We start from the raw sequence: 12794 nt of genomic DNA on the forward strand, positions 1-12794 counted from the left end.
GCTAAGTCTAGAGAGTTGATCTAATTCAAATTATTATGTGTGCATACTTTCTCCTAAGAACACTATATACATGCTTGTGTGTACCTCTTTTAGGAGGGGTATATAATATCAGATTTTTCTCTTTGTTATGTTACTAGCTATTGATAATCATTACCTAGCCTTCAGTTCAGTTGCTCATTCGTGTCCTACTCTTTGCGACCCCATGAATCGCAGCACGCCTGGCCTCCCTGTCTATCACCATCTCCCGGAATTCACTCAGACTCACGTCCATCAAGTCTGTGATGCCATCCAGCCATCTCATCCTCTGTCGTCCCCTTCTCCTCCTGCCCCCAGCATCAGAGTCTTTTCCAATGACTCAACTCTTTGCATGAGGTGTCGAAAGTACTGGAGTTTCAGCTTTAGCATCATTCCTTCCAAAGAAATCCCAGGGTTGATCTCCTTCAGAATGGACTGGTTGGATCTCCTTGCAGTCCAAGGGACCTTCAAGAGTCTTTTCCAATACCACAGTTCAAACACATCAATTCTTTGGCGCTCAGCCTTCTTCACAGTCCAACTCTCACATCCGTACATGACCACAGGAAAAACCATAGCCTTGACTAGGCTTGCCTAGCCTTAGATCCATGAATTTGTTAAGGTGTACACAATGGTGATATTTTAATGCGCTTGTGTTTATTAGCCAGCATTCTCTAAAGAGAAACTTCCCTTTTCAAACTCTTTGGTTGCCCTTAGCTGCAGATTGTATAGGAAAGGTAGGATGATTGCCTAATTCTTTTGTTTTATAGTTTTCAAAGCAATATTGGTGCTTTAACATTTTACAAAGATGATTAATGAAATGTTTCTTCTAAGTGTCTTAGTGACTTAATATGAGGGCAGGAGGAGAAGGGGACGACAGAGGATGAGATGGTTGGATGGCATCACCGACTCAGTGGACATGGGTTTGGGTGGACTGCAGGAGTTGGTGATGGACAGGGAGGCCTGGCATGCTAGGTTCATGGGGTTGCAAAGAGTTGGACATGACTGAGTGACTGAACTGACTGACTGATGTTTGAATCTGTTTACTTAGTTATGTTTTGTTCCAGTGTAGTTTCTATCTCTCTTGATGATCAGATTTTTAGCTTTGACCCAGTAGGAACCTTTTCAAATGATTTTCTTATTCCTTTTGATATGACCCTTATAATCTTTGATTGCTTCCTTTCTATCTGGTATGACAAAACTTTCCAGACTCATCTGACATATTTCCAGTCTGGGACCTGGAATCAGCCATTTTGCCAAGGAGTCTTGATTCTTTCTGTGATAACCAGGGAGTCTTAATTACTTTAGAAGCCAGATAACACCATTTCTTTCAAAGTATCATTGCTACTGAGTTATTCATTGTTTATTTTATTTTATTTTATTTTAAAATTTTTTATTTTTTTTATTTTTTAAATTTTAATATCTTTAATTCTTACATGCATTCCCAAACATGAACCCCCCTCCCACCTCCCTCCCCATAACATCTCTCTGGGTCATCCCCATGCACCAGCCCCAAGCATGCTGCATCCTGCGTCAGACATAGACTGGCGATTCATTGTTTTAAACTTTCTTTTTCAGTGGGAAGAAATGCATACATACATACCCATAGATGCATAAATACATATATGTGTATATAATTATATTATAAGAGAAAGTACCTCATTCATTAAAGCTTAGATTCTTAGTATACTTTAGACTTGAAAGTGTCTGCTCCAGCTTTGAAAAGGTGAACTGTGATGACTTTTAGGATTGAATAATAAATACCCTTGCCTGCTAACCGTAAGTACAGCTCTTTGGGATTATAGTGTTGAGGTGTAGGGAATCTGCCTATACTGATTAAATTTTCATTTTCTTTATTGAAGGTTGAGAGGAGAAACATAGCTTAGCCTTACAAGATTGAGTGCCAGTTTGTGGCTTCTGATAAGAAATTGATCAGCTATGCTTTTGTTACAAAAGATGCAATCAGTTGAGATTGGAAAAGGAAATTGAATTTCTATTGGTGTGTTATCACATGCAGTTAATTTTGCATATACTCCCGAGGCACATGAATCTTATTTGAGGTTGAAATATCCATACTTTGAGTCAGGGCATTGCAAATTCAGTGTGATTAAATGTATTTAAAAGTTTCTGTTGTTTCACAATTGCTGTGCAGTTCTAAAATATGTTCTTATTAGGCTATTCAAAATGGAATCTTTTGGTCATTGAAATGAGAACATGAAATAGCAAATTTGGGCATTCCTCTTATAAAGGATGGAGCAGGAAAAGATAACTTACATTGTAAGATTTATTGTTTTTATGTCTTATTTTTTTTCTGTATGAAACCTCTGTTATCTTAGTGTATAACGAGTTTGTTATTTTTCTGGAAGATTATGACTTGTCTTTCTACTTGGGGAAAAATGTGGTATGATGGTTCACTTACGACATGGTAAATGAGTTGGGGTGTTTACAGCAGAGAGGAATTTTTAACAATACGAGAATAGTGCAGTATATTAGATACATACCCTCAGGAACAGTTTATCTACAGTGTCCACAAAAGAATTTTCATAAGTGAAGTAGTAAGAGAATGATTAATGAAGGAGTTGAGATTTGAATTAGATCTTGAAGCATAGTTATAACTGTAGGAGAAGACTTTCTAGGCAGAAAGAAGCAGCAGGACAAAACCAAAGAGTGTGTAAGAACATAAGACACTGGGGGGCGATTCAGTGAAATACTTTAAATGAAGCAGAGGGTTATTACAGGAGAATACTGAACTCTAGGGAGAAGGCCGGAGAAGGCAATGGCACCCCACTCCAGCACTCTTGCCTGGAAAATCCCATGGACAGAGGAGCCTGGTGGGCCGCAGTCCATGGGGTCGCTAAGAGTTGGACACGACTGAGCTACTTCACTTTCACTTTTCACTTTCATGCATTGGAGAAGGAAATGGCAACCCACTCCAGTGTTCTTGCCTGGAGACTCCTAGGGACGGGGGAGCCTGGTGGGCTGCCGTCTATGGGGTCACACAGAGTCAGACACGACTGAAGTGGCTTAGCAGCAGCAGCAGCAGCAATGAATTCTAAGGATGAGGCCAAATTTCCAAGGGTCTTAAATTGTTTTTAAAAGGTGGATTTTATTTGGGAGACCAGTGTATGTTAACATTTGGGGCTGTTAGTCTAACGCAGATAAAAATTTAGAGATCATTTTGAGTTCTTTGTACTAGTTCAGCAGTATCCAAATATAGATAGAAGTTCAGAGGAATGTGGACTTAGGTATGGTACCTTCTAGTCTTCAGCTCTGCTGTTTTTGTGATTCCTATAGTTGTGTCCTCGTCTATGTTGGGAGTCTTCCAACTGTCTGCCATCATACACGAATAATGAGAAAGTAGAAAAAGAAATTAAGGAAACAATTCCATTCACCATTGCAACGAAAAGAATAAAATACTTAGGAATATATCTACCTAAAGAAACTAAAGACCTATATATAGAAAACTATAAAACACTGATGAAAGAAATCAAAGAGGACACTAATAGATGGAGAAATATACCATGTTCATGGATTGGAAGAATCAATATAGTGAAAATGAGTATACTACCCAAAGCAATTTACAAATTCAATGCAATCCCTGTCAAGCTACCAGCCACATTTTTCACAGAACTAGAACAAATAATTTCAAGCTTTGTATGGAAATACAAAAAACCTCGAATAGCCAAAGCAATCTTGAGAAAGAAGAATGGAGCTGGAGGAATCAACTTGCCTGACTTCAGGCTCTACTACAAAGCCACAGTCATCAAGACAGTATGGTACTGGCACAAAGACAGACATATAGATCAATGGAACAAAATAGAAAGCCCAGAGATAAATCCACACACATATGGACACCTTATCTTTGACAAAGGAGGCAAGAATATACAATGGAGTAAAGACAATCTCTTTAACAAGTGGTGCTGGGAAAACTGGTCAACCACTTGTAAAAGAATGAAACTAGATCACTTTCTAACACCGCACACAAAAATAAACTCAAAATGGATTAAAGATCTAAATGTAAGATCAGAAACTATAAAACTCCTAGAGGAGAACATAGGCAAAACACTCTCAGACATAAATCACAGCAGGATCCTCTATGATCCACCTCCCAGAATTCTGGAAATAAAAGCAAAAATAAACAAATGGGATCTAATTAAAATTAAAAGCTTCTGCACAACAAAGGAAAATATAAGCAAGGTGAAAAGACAGCCATCTGAATGGGAGAAAATAATAGCAAATGAAGCAACTGACAAACAACTAATCTCAAAAATATACAAGCAACTTCTGCAGCTCAACTCCAGAAAAATAAACGACCCAATCAAAAAATGGGCCAAAGAACTAAATAGACATTTCTCCAAAGAAGACATACGGATGGCTAACAAACACATGAAAAGATGCTCAACATCACTCATTATTAGAGAAATGCAAATCAAAACCACAATGAGGTACCACTTCACACCAGTCAGAATGGCTGCGATCCAAAAATCTGCAAGCAATAAATGCTGGAGAGGGTGTGGAGAAAAGGGAACCCTCCTACACTGTTGGTGGGAATGCAAACTAGTACAGCCACTATGGAGAACAGTGTGGAGATTCCTTAAAAAATTGCAAATAGAACTACCTTATGACCCAGCAATCCCACTTCTGGGCATACACACCGAGGAAACCAGAATTGAAAGAGACACATGTACCCCAATGTTCATCGCAGCACTGTTTATAATAGCCAGGACATGGAAACAACCTAGATGTCCATCAGCAGATGAATGGATAAGAAAGCTGTGGTACATATACACAATGGAGTATTACTCAGCCGTTAAAAAGAATTCATTTGAATCAGTTCTGATGAGATGGATGAAACTGGAGCCGATTATACAGAGTGAAGTAAGCCAGAAAGAAAAACACCAATACAGTATACTAACACATATATATGGAATTTAGGAAGATGGCAATGATGACCCTGTATGCAAGACAGGGAAAGAGACACAGATGTGTATAATGGACTTTTGGACTCAGAGGGAGAGGGAGAGGGTGGGATGATTTGGGAGAATGGCATTCTAACATGTATACTATCATGTGAATTGAATCGCCAGTCTATGTCTGACGCAGGATGCAGCATGCTTGGGGCTGGTGCATGGGGATGACCCAGAAAGATGTTCTGGGGAGGGAGGTGGGAGGGGGGTTCATGTTTGGGAATGCATGTAAGAATTAAAGATTTTAAAATTTAAAAAATAAAAAACTAAAAATTAAGAAAAAAAAAAAACAATTAGGGTTAAATGCTCCCTTCAAGATACAGGAAAAAGCAGATTCATAATTTTTGAAAACTTATTATTCAAATATGGTGATTTACATTATTGTTAGTTTCAAGTGTGCAGCATAGTGTTTCAGTATTTTTGCATATTATGTTCTGGTATAGATTATTACAAGATATTGGGTATACTTCCCCATGCTACATAGTATACCCTTGTTGCTTGTATACTTTATTTATAATAGTTTGTATCTTTAATTTCATACTTAATTTTTCCTTCCCCACCTTTCCTTTCCCATTTTGTAACCAGAGGTTTGTGTTCTATAGAAGATTTGTAATTTTTAATTAGCTACATGACCCAGAATATTCACAGAAATATTCTTTCTTTTCTTTTTTTTTTTTTTTGAGATAAGTTGATGTAAGATAAAATTAACCATTTTAAAGTGTACTAGCATTCAGTGGCATTTAATACATTCACAGTGTCATTCAACCATCAAGACACAGAGCACTTAAACTGAAAACAAGGTTTATGATAAAGTAATTTTTGGTGATGTTTTTGCTTGCTAGTTTTTCAGTCAGTGTTACTTGTAGAAATATACTTTTAAAATTCTTCCGTGCATTCATATTTATAAGAATATTTATATATTTTATAAAAATAGAAATTTCATTCATGAGGGCTCAACCGTGAAGACCTAAGCACCTCCCAAAGTGGTGCTTTATTACATTGGGCATTAGGGTTCATATGAATTTGAGAGGGACCACAAATATTCAGTCTGTAGTACCCCACTTTGTCATTGCATACCTTTTGTATATATTGCTGAATTAAAGTCACTAAAATTTCATTAGAGTTTTTATATCTGTATTCATATAGGATATATGTCTATAGATATCATTTCTGGTTAACGTCTTTGTCTTGTTTTGGCATCAGGGTAATGTTGGCATCATGAAATGAGTTAGGAAGAATTCTTTCCTCTTTAGTTTTCTGGAAGAGTTTGTATTGAATTAGAACTATTCTTCCTTAAATGTTTGATAAAATTCAACAAGTCATTTGGACCTGCAGTTTTCTCTGTTGGGAAGGTTTAAATAAGGTATTCAGATTACCCATTTTTTCTTGAGTAAACTTTGGTAGTTAATGCCTTTTAAGGAATTATTAATAATATATTTAAATTGTTGAACTTACTGGTATAAAGTTGCTCATTACATTCCCTTGTTATTTTACTAGCTGTAGCATCTGTAGCTCTGTTACCTTGTTCATTCCTGATATTGGCAATTTGTGTCTCCTTTTTTGTTTACTTACAGTCTGGCTGGAGGTTTATCAATTTTTTAATCTTCTCAAAGAATCAGCCTTCACTTTCATTGATTTTTCTCTTTTTTTTCTTCTGTTTTCTATTTCATTGCTTTCCTCATTATCATTATTATTTCTTTCTTTTCTTTTTTTGTTTTTAGGCTTGCTTTGAGTTTAATTTGCTTTTCTTTTTCTAGACTTTTAAGTTAGAAGCTTTATTTCCAGTGTTAACTTTTCTGTTGATCAGCTCTTATAATCAGCATTTTAATCATTTTCTTGGTTGAGATTGCTAATAATAGTATTTCAACCACTTCATGAGATGGAAGGAATAGCTAATATTCTGAATTATCAATTTGACTCCAAAAGGCTAAGATGATGGCCTAAACAAATTAAGATGCAGGCTAATTAAGAAAAATCTCAAATCTTACATTCATTGCCAGAAAATCAATTTGCAAAGTATGGGATAAGGGAGATCAACTTTAGTGCATTATTGGTTAAGAGTAGTTAGTAGGATCCACAGTGCTGGATAACCAAGTACGGTTATCTGGATGTAATGTAGCTACACAAAATCTAATGTGATCTAAGTCTTTATTCATGTAAACATAGTGTTTAGAAAAAGGAAGATAATTAACCCACCCTTCATTACTGAATAAATCGTTTCTGGAATCTGGTGTTTAATTCTGAACACTACACTAAAGGATTCAGATATGTTAGAATTCTTGGCCAGAGTAAGCAGATTTGTAGGTAGACAGACCATGCCATAATGAGACTTGGAATCATAAGATGTTAGAATGCTTATGAATGTTAGAGATTGCTTTATTTTTCAGTTCAAGAAATCAAAGCTAGGAGCTGTCGGTTAACTCATTGTTACACAAATAATCAGTGACAAATGTTGAAGATTGGATTTTCAGTTTCAGACATCATTTTAGCATTCTTTCCACTGACTCATCTTGTTATCAAAATATGGTCATAAGAGGTGTGTGAGAGTTCTTGAGATGAGAAAAAGACCAGTGATCAACAGTAAAGTGCTGTAATAAAATTGTTTTAATCTTAACAAAAAAGGTTAAGTTATCTGTGTGGTTCCCAGCTCCTGTAGGTAGTCAGTGGGAGACTGGACTGGTCAGTCCCCTGTGTGAGATACTGTAGATGGACTCATGTATCAGATAAACTGTGGGCCATATCATCTGTAGAATTCTTTCTGAGTCCATTTCTTCTTTTGGTAGCTGCCATAGTTACTTTATGCATTCTCATGCGGCTGCTGTTTCCCCCAGTACTAATGTAGTACTGCCACCAGCTTGAAATTCCCAGGGGTGACTTGTGAAAGACAGGCTTACCTCTTCCTGTCTATCTTAGGGCCATTTTCCTTTCCTTTTCTCTGGATGTCAAGCATAATCTTTGGGAATTTTTATTTACTTCTGCTTTATAAGAAGAAACAGGTTGTTCTCTCTGCTTTCTTTAGAAGACGACTTCTCTTTTTTCTAGAGTGTTTGTGCTTCTAATGCTAATTAACCCTGTTTCCCAGGTTCTCAATTTCATTGTTCTTTATATGTATTTGAGTGCTAAAAGCAGTACTTTGTAATGGTGACACTTAGTGGCATAGTATGATAAAGGCTGTAAATGTAAAAAGATTTTAGAGATAATTCGGTCCGTGTTTTGTGAAGAGTATTCTCTGATCTGTTGGATTATTTTGTGATTTATGAGCAGAAAGTGTTTTGTGGCCAAATAAGATTGTAAAACATTTAATAAAAACACAAATAATTTTTCTTATTGTTTATTAATATTATTGTTACTATTTTAAATTCCAGGGCATTTTAGGACTTTTCTTACTTACTATTTAGTTTATTAAATAGCGACTTCCCTGGTGGCTCAACTGGTAAAGAATCCGCCTGCAATGCAGGAGACCTGGGTTTGATTCCTGAGTTGGGAAGATGCCCTGGAGAAGGGAACAGCTACCCATTCCAGTATTCTGGCCTGTAGAATTCCATGGACTGTATAGGCCGTGGGGTCCCTAAAAGTAGGACATAACTGAGCGACTTTCACTTCACTATTTAGTTTACATTGTGACCATCAAAGAGGAAGAGATACACTATTTAATTTTTCCAAAATTTATCTGAACATGAAACCCATTTTTCTTTTTAAGTACTAAAAATTCTGTGAGGCACTTCGGGAAAAATTGACCTTGTCTGTTCCTCTTAATTTAGAAGATGAGGTTACTAGGACCTAGAGAGGCGAACCAAATTTCAAATTTCCAGGGTCACTAGTTAGTGATTAAGAAATCACAGTTCTTCTGATCAACTTCAGGACTCTTGCAACTAAAATATAATGTACCTTCTTTTTATATTTGATATATTTCTTATCCTTATTCTGTCCTTCTACCTCTTGCTCATTCTTTTTCCTTCGTCCTTACTTTTTTACTCTCTCATCAGTCCTCTTCTCATTCTCGTACATGGTTAAGGAATTTGAAATTGTTGTTTTATATGACTTCTCAAATCATTTTTTTCTTGTAGACTTAGGCCTTCATTTTATTAGTTGACACCTAAATATATTGTTTTTCAAAAACAGCCTCCATTGTGCAATTTCTGAAATTTCTACCGAATTGTAGAAATCTTCAAATGTGTATGAATAATTTTAATTATTCAGTTTTAAACTTCTGTGTACAGTGTGACTCTAAGCTTATTTTCATTCTGGCATTTAATGCAGGGGCTAAATATGGAAGTTTGAGTTAGTCACTAAGGTAAGTAGATATATGAAGTAATTTGGAAGCATGAGTTTCTTTGAGGAGTTTCAGTCTGAGTGGAGGGGGATCGATCTTATTGACATTTAAAGTTAGTTAACTTGGGAAGCTGTCCTTTCTCCTTGCCATTTACAATGCGAAAAAGAAAATTTACTTTATTTTGCTAAAATAATACTGAAAGTGAAAGTTGCTCACTTGTGTCCGACTCTCTGCGACCCCATGTCCTATATTGTCCGTTAAATTCTCTAGGCCAGAATACTGCAGTGGGTAGCCTTTCCTTTTCCAGGGGATCTTCCCAACCCAGGAATTGAACCCAGGTCTCCCGCCTTGCAGGCGAATTCTTTACCAGCTGAGCCACCAGGAAAGCCTAAGAATACTGGGGTGGATAGCCTGTCCCTTCTTTAGCAGATCTTCCCGACCCAGGAATTGAACCGGGGTCTCCTGCACTGCTGGCGGATTCTTTACCAACTGAACTATCAGGGAAGCCCTCAGTAATACAGATATATGTAAAATTATTTTCAATATGAATATTTGAAAACATTTTTATGGTCTGTGTTTTTTAATTACACTTATTTAGTTTGAAATACAAGTATCCATACCTCCTCGAGACAATTCCAGCTTTATAACTATGGAACACTGAGTAGGCTTATGTTTACTGTGGTTACTTTTTAATTAACTAAAGTCTTTAACAATTAATTAAAATTCGGAGTGCACTGGGTGTTGCTTGCTAAAAGTTGTTTCTTGGTAGCTTTGGCCTGTAGATACTGTCTGACTTGTAAGTTACTGTAAACATTAGTTAGGTAATTTAGTGGATGGTGACAGATGCATAGAATATTGGTGAATAGTGAGCCAGTGTTTGGAAGAAAACGAGTTGAGATTAAATTCAGAGGCACAGTTAGTAGTGCCATTAATGGATTAACAACCATTAAAGTGTTTATTCATTTTATCAGTGCTTATTATATGAATAAAAGCTTTCTATTGATAAATGTAATGAAGTGAATTTTCAACTTTTTGGAGAATTTGTTAACTTATTTTGTTACCTTACAAATTAACTTTTGTAAGTTGTTCTTTTTTATACCTTATTAAGAATGCTCAAACTACCACACAGTTGCACTCATCTCACACGCTAGTAAAGTAATGCTCAAAATTCTCCAAGCCAGGCTTCCGCAATACGTGAACAGCGAACTTCCAGATGTTCAAGCTGATTTTAGAAAAGGCAGAGGAACCAGAGATCAAATTGCCAGCATCCACTGGATCATGGGAAAAGCAAGAGAATTCCAGAAAACCATCTATTTCTGCTGTATTGACTATGCCAAAGCCGTTGATTGTGTGGATCACAATAAACTGTGGAAAATTCTGAAAGAGATGGGAATACCAGGGCACCTGACCTGCCTCTTGAGAAACCTGTATGCAGGGTCAGGAAACAACAGTTAGAATTGGACATGGAACAACAGACTGGTTCCAAATAGGAAAAGGAGTACATCAAGGCTGTATATTGTCACCCTGCTTATTTAACTTATATGTAGAGTACATCATGAGAAACTCTGGGCTGGAAGAAGCACAAGCTGGAATCAAGATTGCCGGGAGAAATATCAATAACCTCAGATGTGCGGATGATACCACCCTTATGGCAGAAAGTGAAGAGGAACTAAAAAGCCTCTTGATGAAAGTGAAAAAGGAGAGTGAAAAAGTTGGCTTAAAGCTCAACGTTCAGAAAACGAAGATCATGGCATCCGGTCCCATCACTTCATGGGAAATAGATGGGGAAACAGTGGAAACAATGTCAGACTTTATTTTTTGGGGCTCCAAAATCACTGCAGATGGTGATTGCAGCCATGAAATTAAAAGACACTTACCCCTTGAAAGGAAAGTTATGACCAACGTAGATACCATATTAAAAAGCAGAGACATTCCTTTGCCACTCAAGGTCCATCTAGTCAAGGCTGTGGTTTTTCCTGTGGTCATGTATAGATGTGAGAGTTGGACTGTGAAGAAAGCTGAGTGCCAAAGAATTGATTCTTTTGAATCATGGTGTTGGAGAAGACTCTTGAGAGTCCCTTGGACTGCAAGGAGATCAGTCTTGGGTGTTCTTTGGAAGGAATGATGCTGAAGCTGAAACTCCAATACTTTGGCCACGTCATGCAAAGAAGAGTTGACTCATTGGAAAAAACCCTGATGCTGGGAGGGATTGGGGGCAGGAGGAGAAGGGAATGACAGAGGATGAGATGGCTGGATGGCATCACCGACTTGATGGACATAAGTTTGAGTGAACTCCGGGAGTTGGTAATGGACAAGGAGGTCTGGCATGCTGTGATTCATGGGGTCACAAAGAGTCGGACATGACTGAGCGACTGAACTGACTGAAAGCATGTTTGTGTTTATTTTAAAAATAACATGGAAGTAACCTAGATGTCCATCGACAGATGAATGGATAAAGAAATTGTGGTACATATACACAGTGAAATATTACTCAGCCGTATAAAGGAACAATTTGAGTCAGTTCTAATGAGGTAGATGAATGTAGAACCTATTATGCAGAGTGAAGTAAGTCAGAAAGAAAGATAAATACCTTATTCTTTTTTTTTTTAATTAAATTAAATTTTTTTTTTACTTTACAATACTGTAGTTGGTTTTGCCATACATTGACATGAATCTGCCACGGGTGTACATGAGTTCGCAATCTTGAACCTCCTTCCCACCACTCTCCCAAATATCATATTCTAATGCGTATATACGAAATCTAGAAAAATGGTGCTGAAAAATTATTTACAGAGCCGTAATGGAGAAACAGACATAGAGAATAAACTTATAGACATGGGGAGAGGGGAGGAGAGGGTGAGATATATGGAAAGAGTAACATGGAAACTTACATTACCATATGTAAAATACATTACCAGTGGGAATTTGCTGTATGGCTTAGGAAACTCAAACAGGGGCTCTGTATCAACCTAGAGGAGTGGGATAGAGGGGGAATGGGAGGGAGGTTCAAAAGGGAGGGGATATATGTATACCTATGGCTGATTCATGTTGAGGTTTGACAGAAAATGACAAAATTCTGTAAATTATCCTTCAGTTAAAAACTAAATAAATTTTAAAAAATATTGTGCTTTTAGCAGAGTTACTCCAATGCTTGGCTTCTATCCTACTGCCATACAGACTGTGAATGTGATCAGCACCTTAGGGATTATAGAGCAGGAATACAGACTGTTTACTTGTGTACATACATGTTTCATAGTGGCTGTAAGACTTGGGTAAATATTCTATATAGCACAAATTTTTAAATTTTTTTCTAAATTTTCTAAATTGCATAATAGGTTCTAATAATTCAAGAATATGTTAGGAGTGATTTTTTAAAAATAGTTTTTCAGATTAAACCTCATTTTGTTATTTAGCATTGGTTTTATGAGTAAACATTTATGTTTACTTGTATACATAAATGTTTCATAGTGGTTGTAAAATAGTTGGGTAAATAGTCTGTATAGCACAGATTTTCTAAATTTTTTCTAAATTTTCTACATTGC

The 12794-nt window shown here is 36.7% G+C and overlaps 1 protein-coding gene across 1 annotated transcript in view; it reads left to right on the forward strand.

Annotated features, from left to right (window-relative positions):
* The window catches only part of XPR1 (xenotropic and polytropic retrovirus receptor 1), a 210583-nt gene that overhangs the window by 36486 nt on the left and 161303 nt on the right, over positions 1-12794 (forward strand). The gene's annotated exons all lie outside the window — the stretch shown is intronic.

The sequence above is a fragment of the Ovis canadensis genome, chromosome 12 (genome assembly GCF_042477335.2).
Source record: "Ovis canadensis isolate MfBH-ARS-UI-01 breed Bighorn chromosome 12, ARS-UI_OviCan_v2, whole genome shotgun sequence".
NCBI classification, from domain to species: domain Eukaryota; kingdom Metazoa; phylum Chordata; class Mammalia; order Artiodactyla; family Bovidae; genus Ovis; species Ovis canadensis.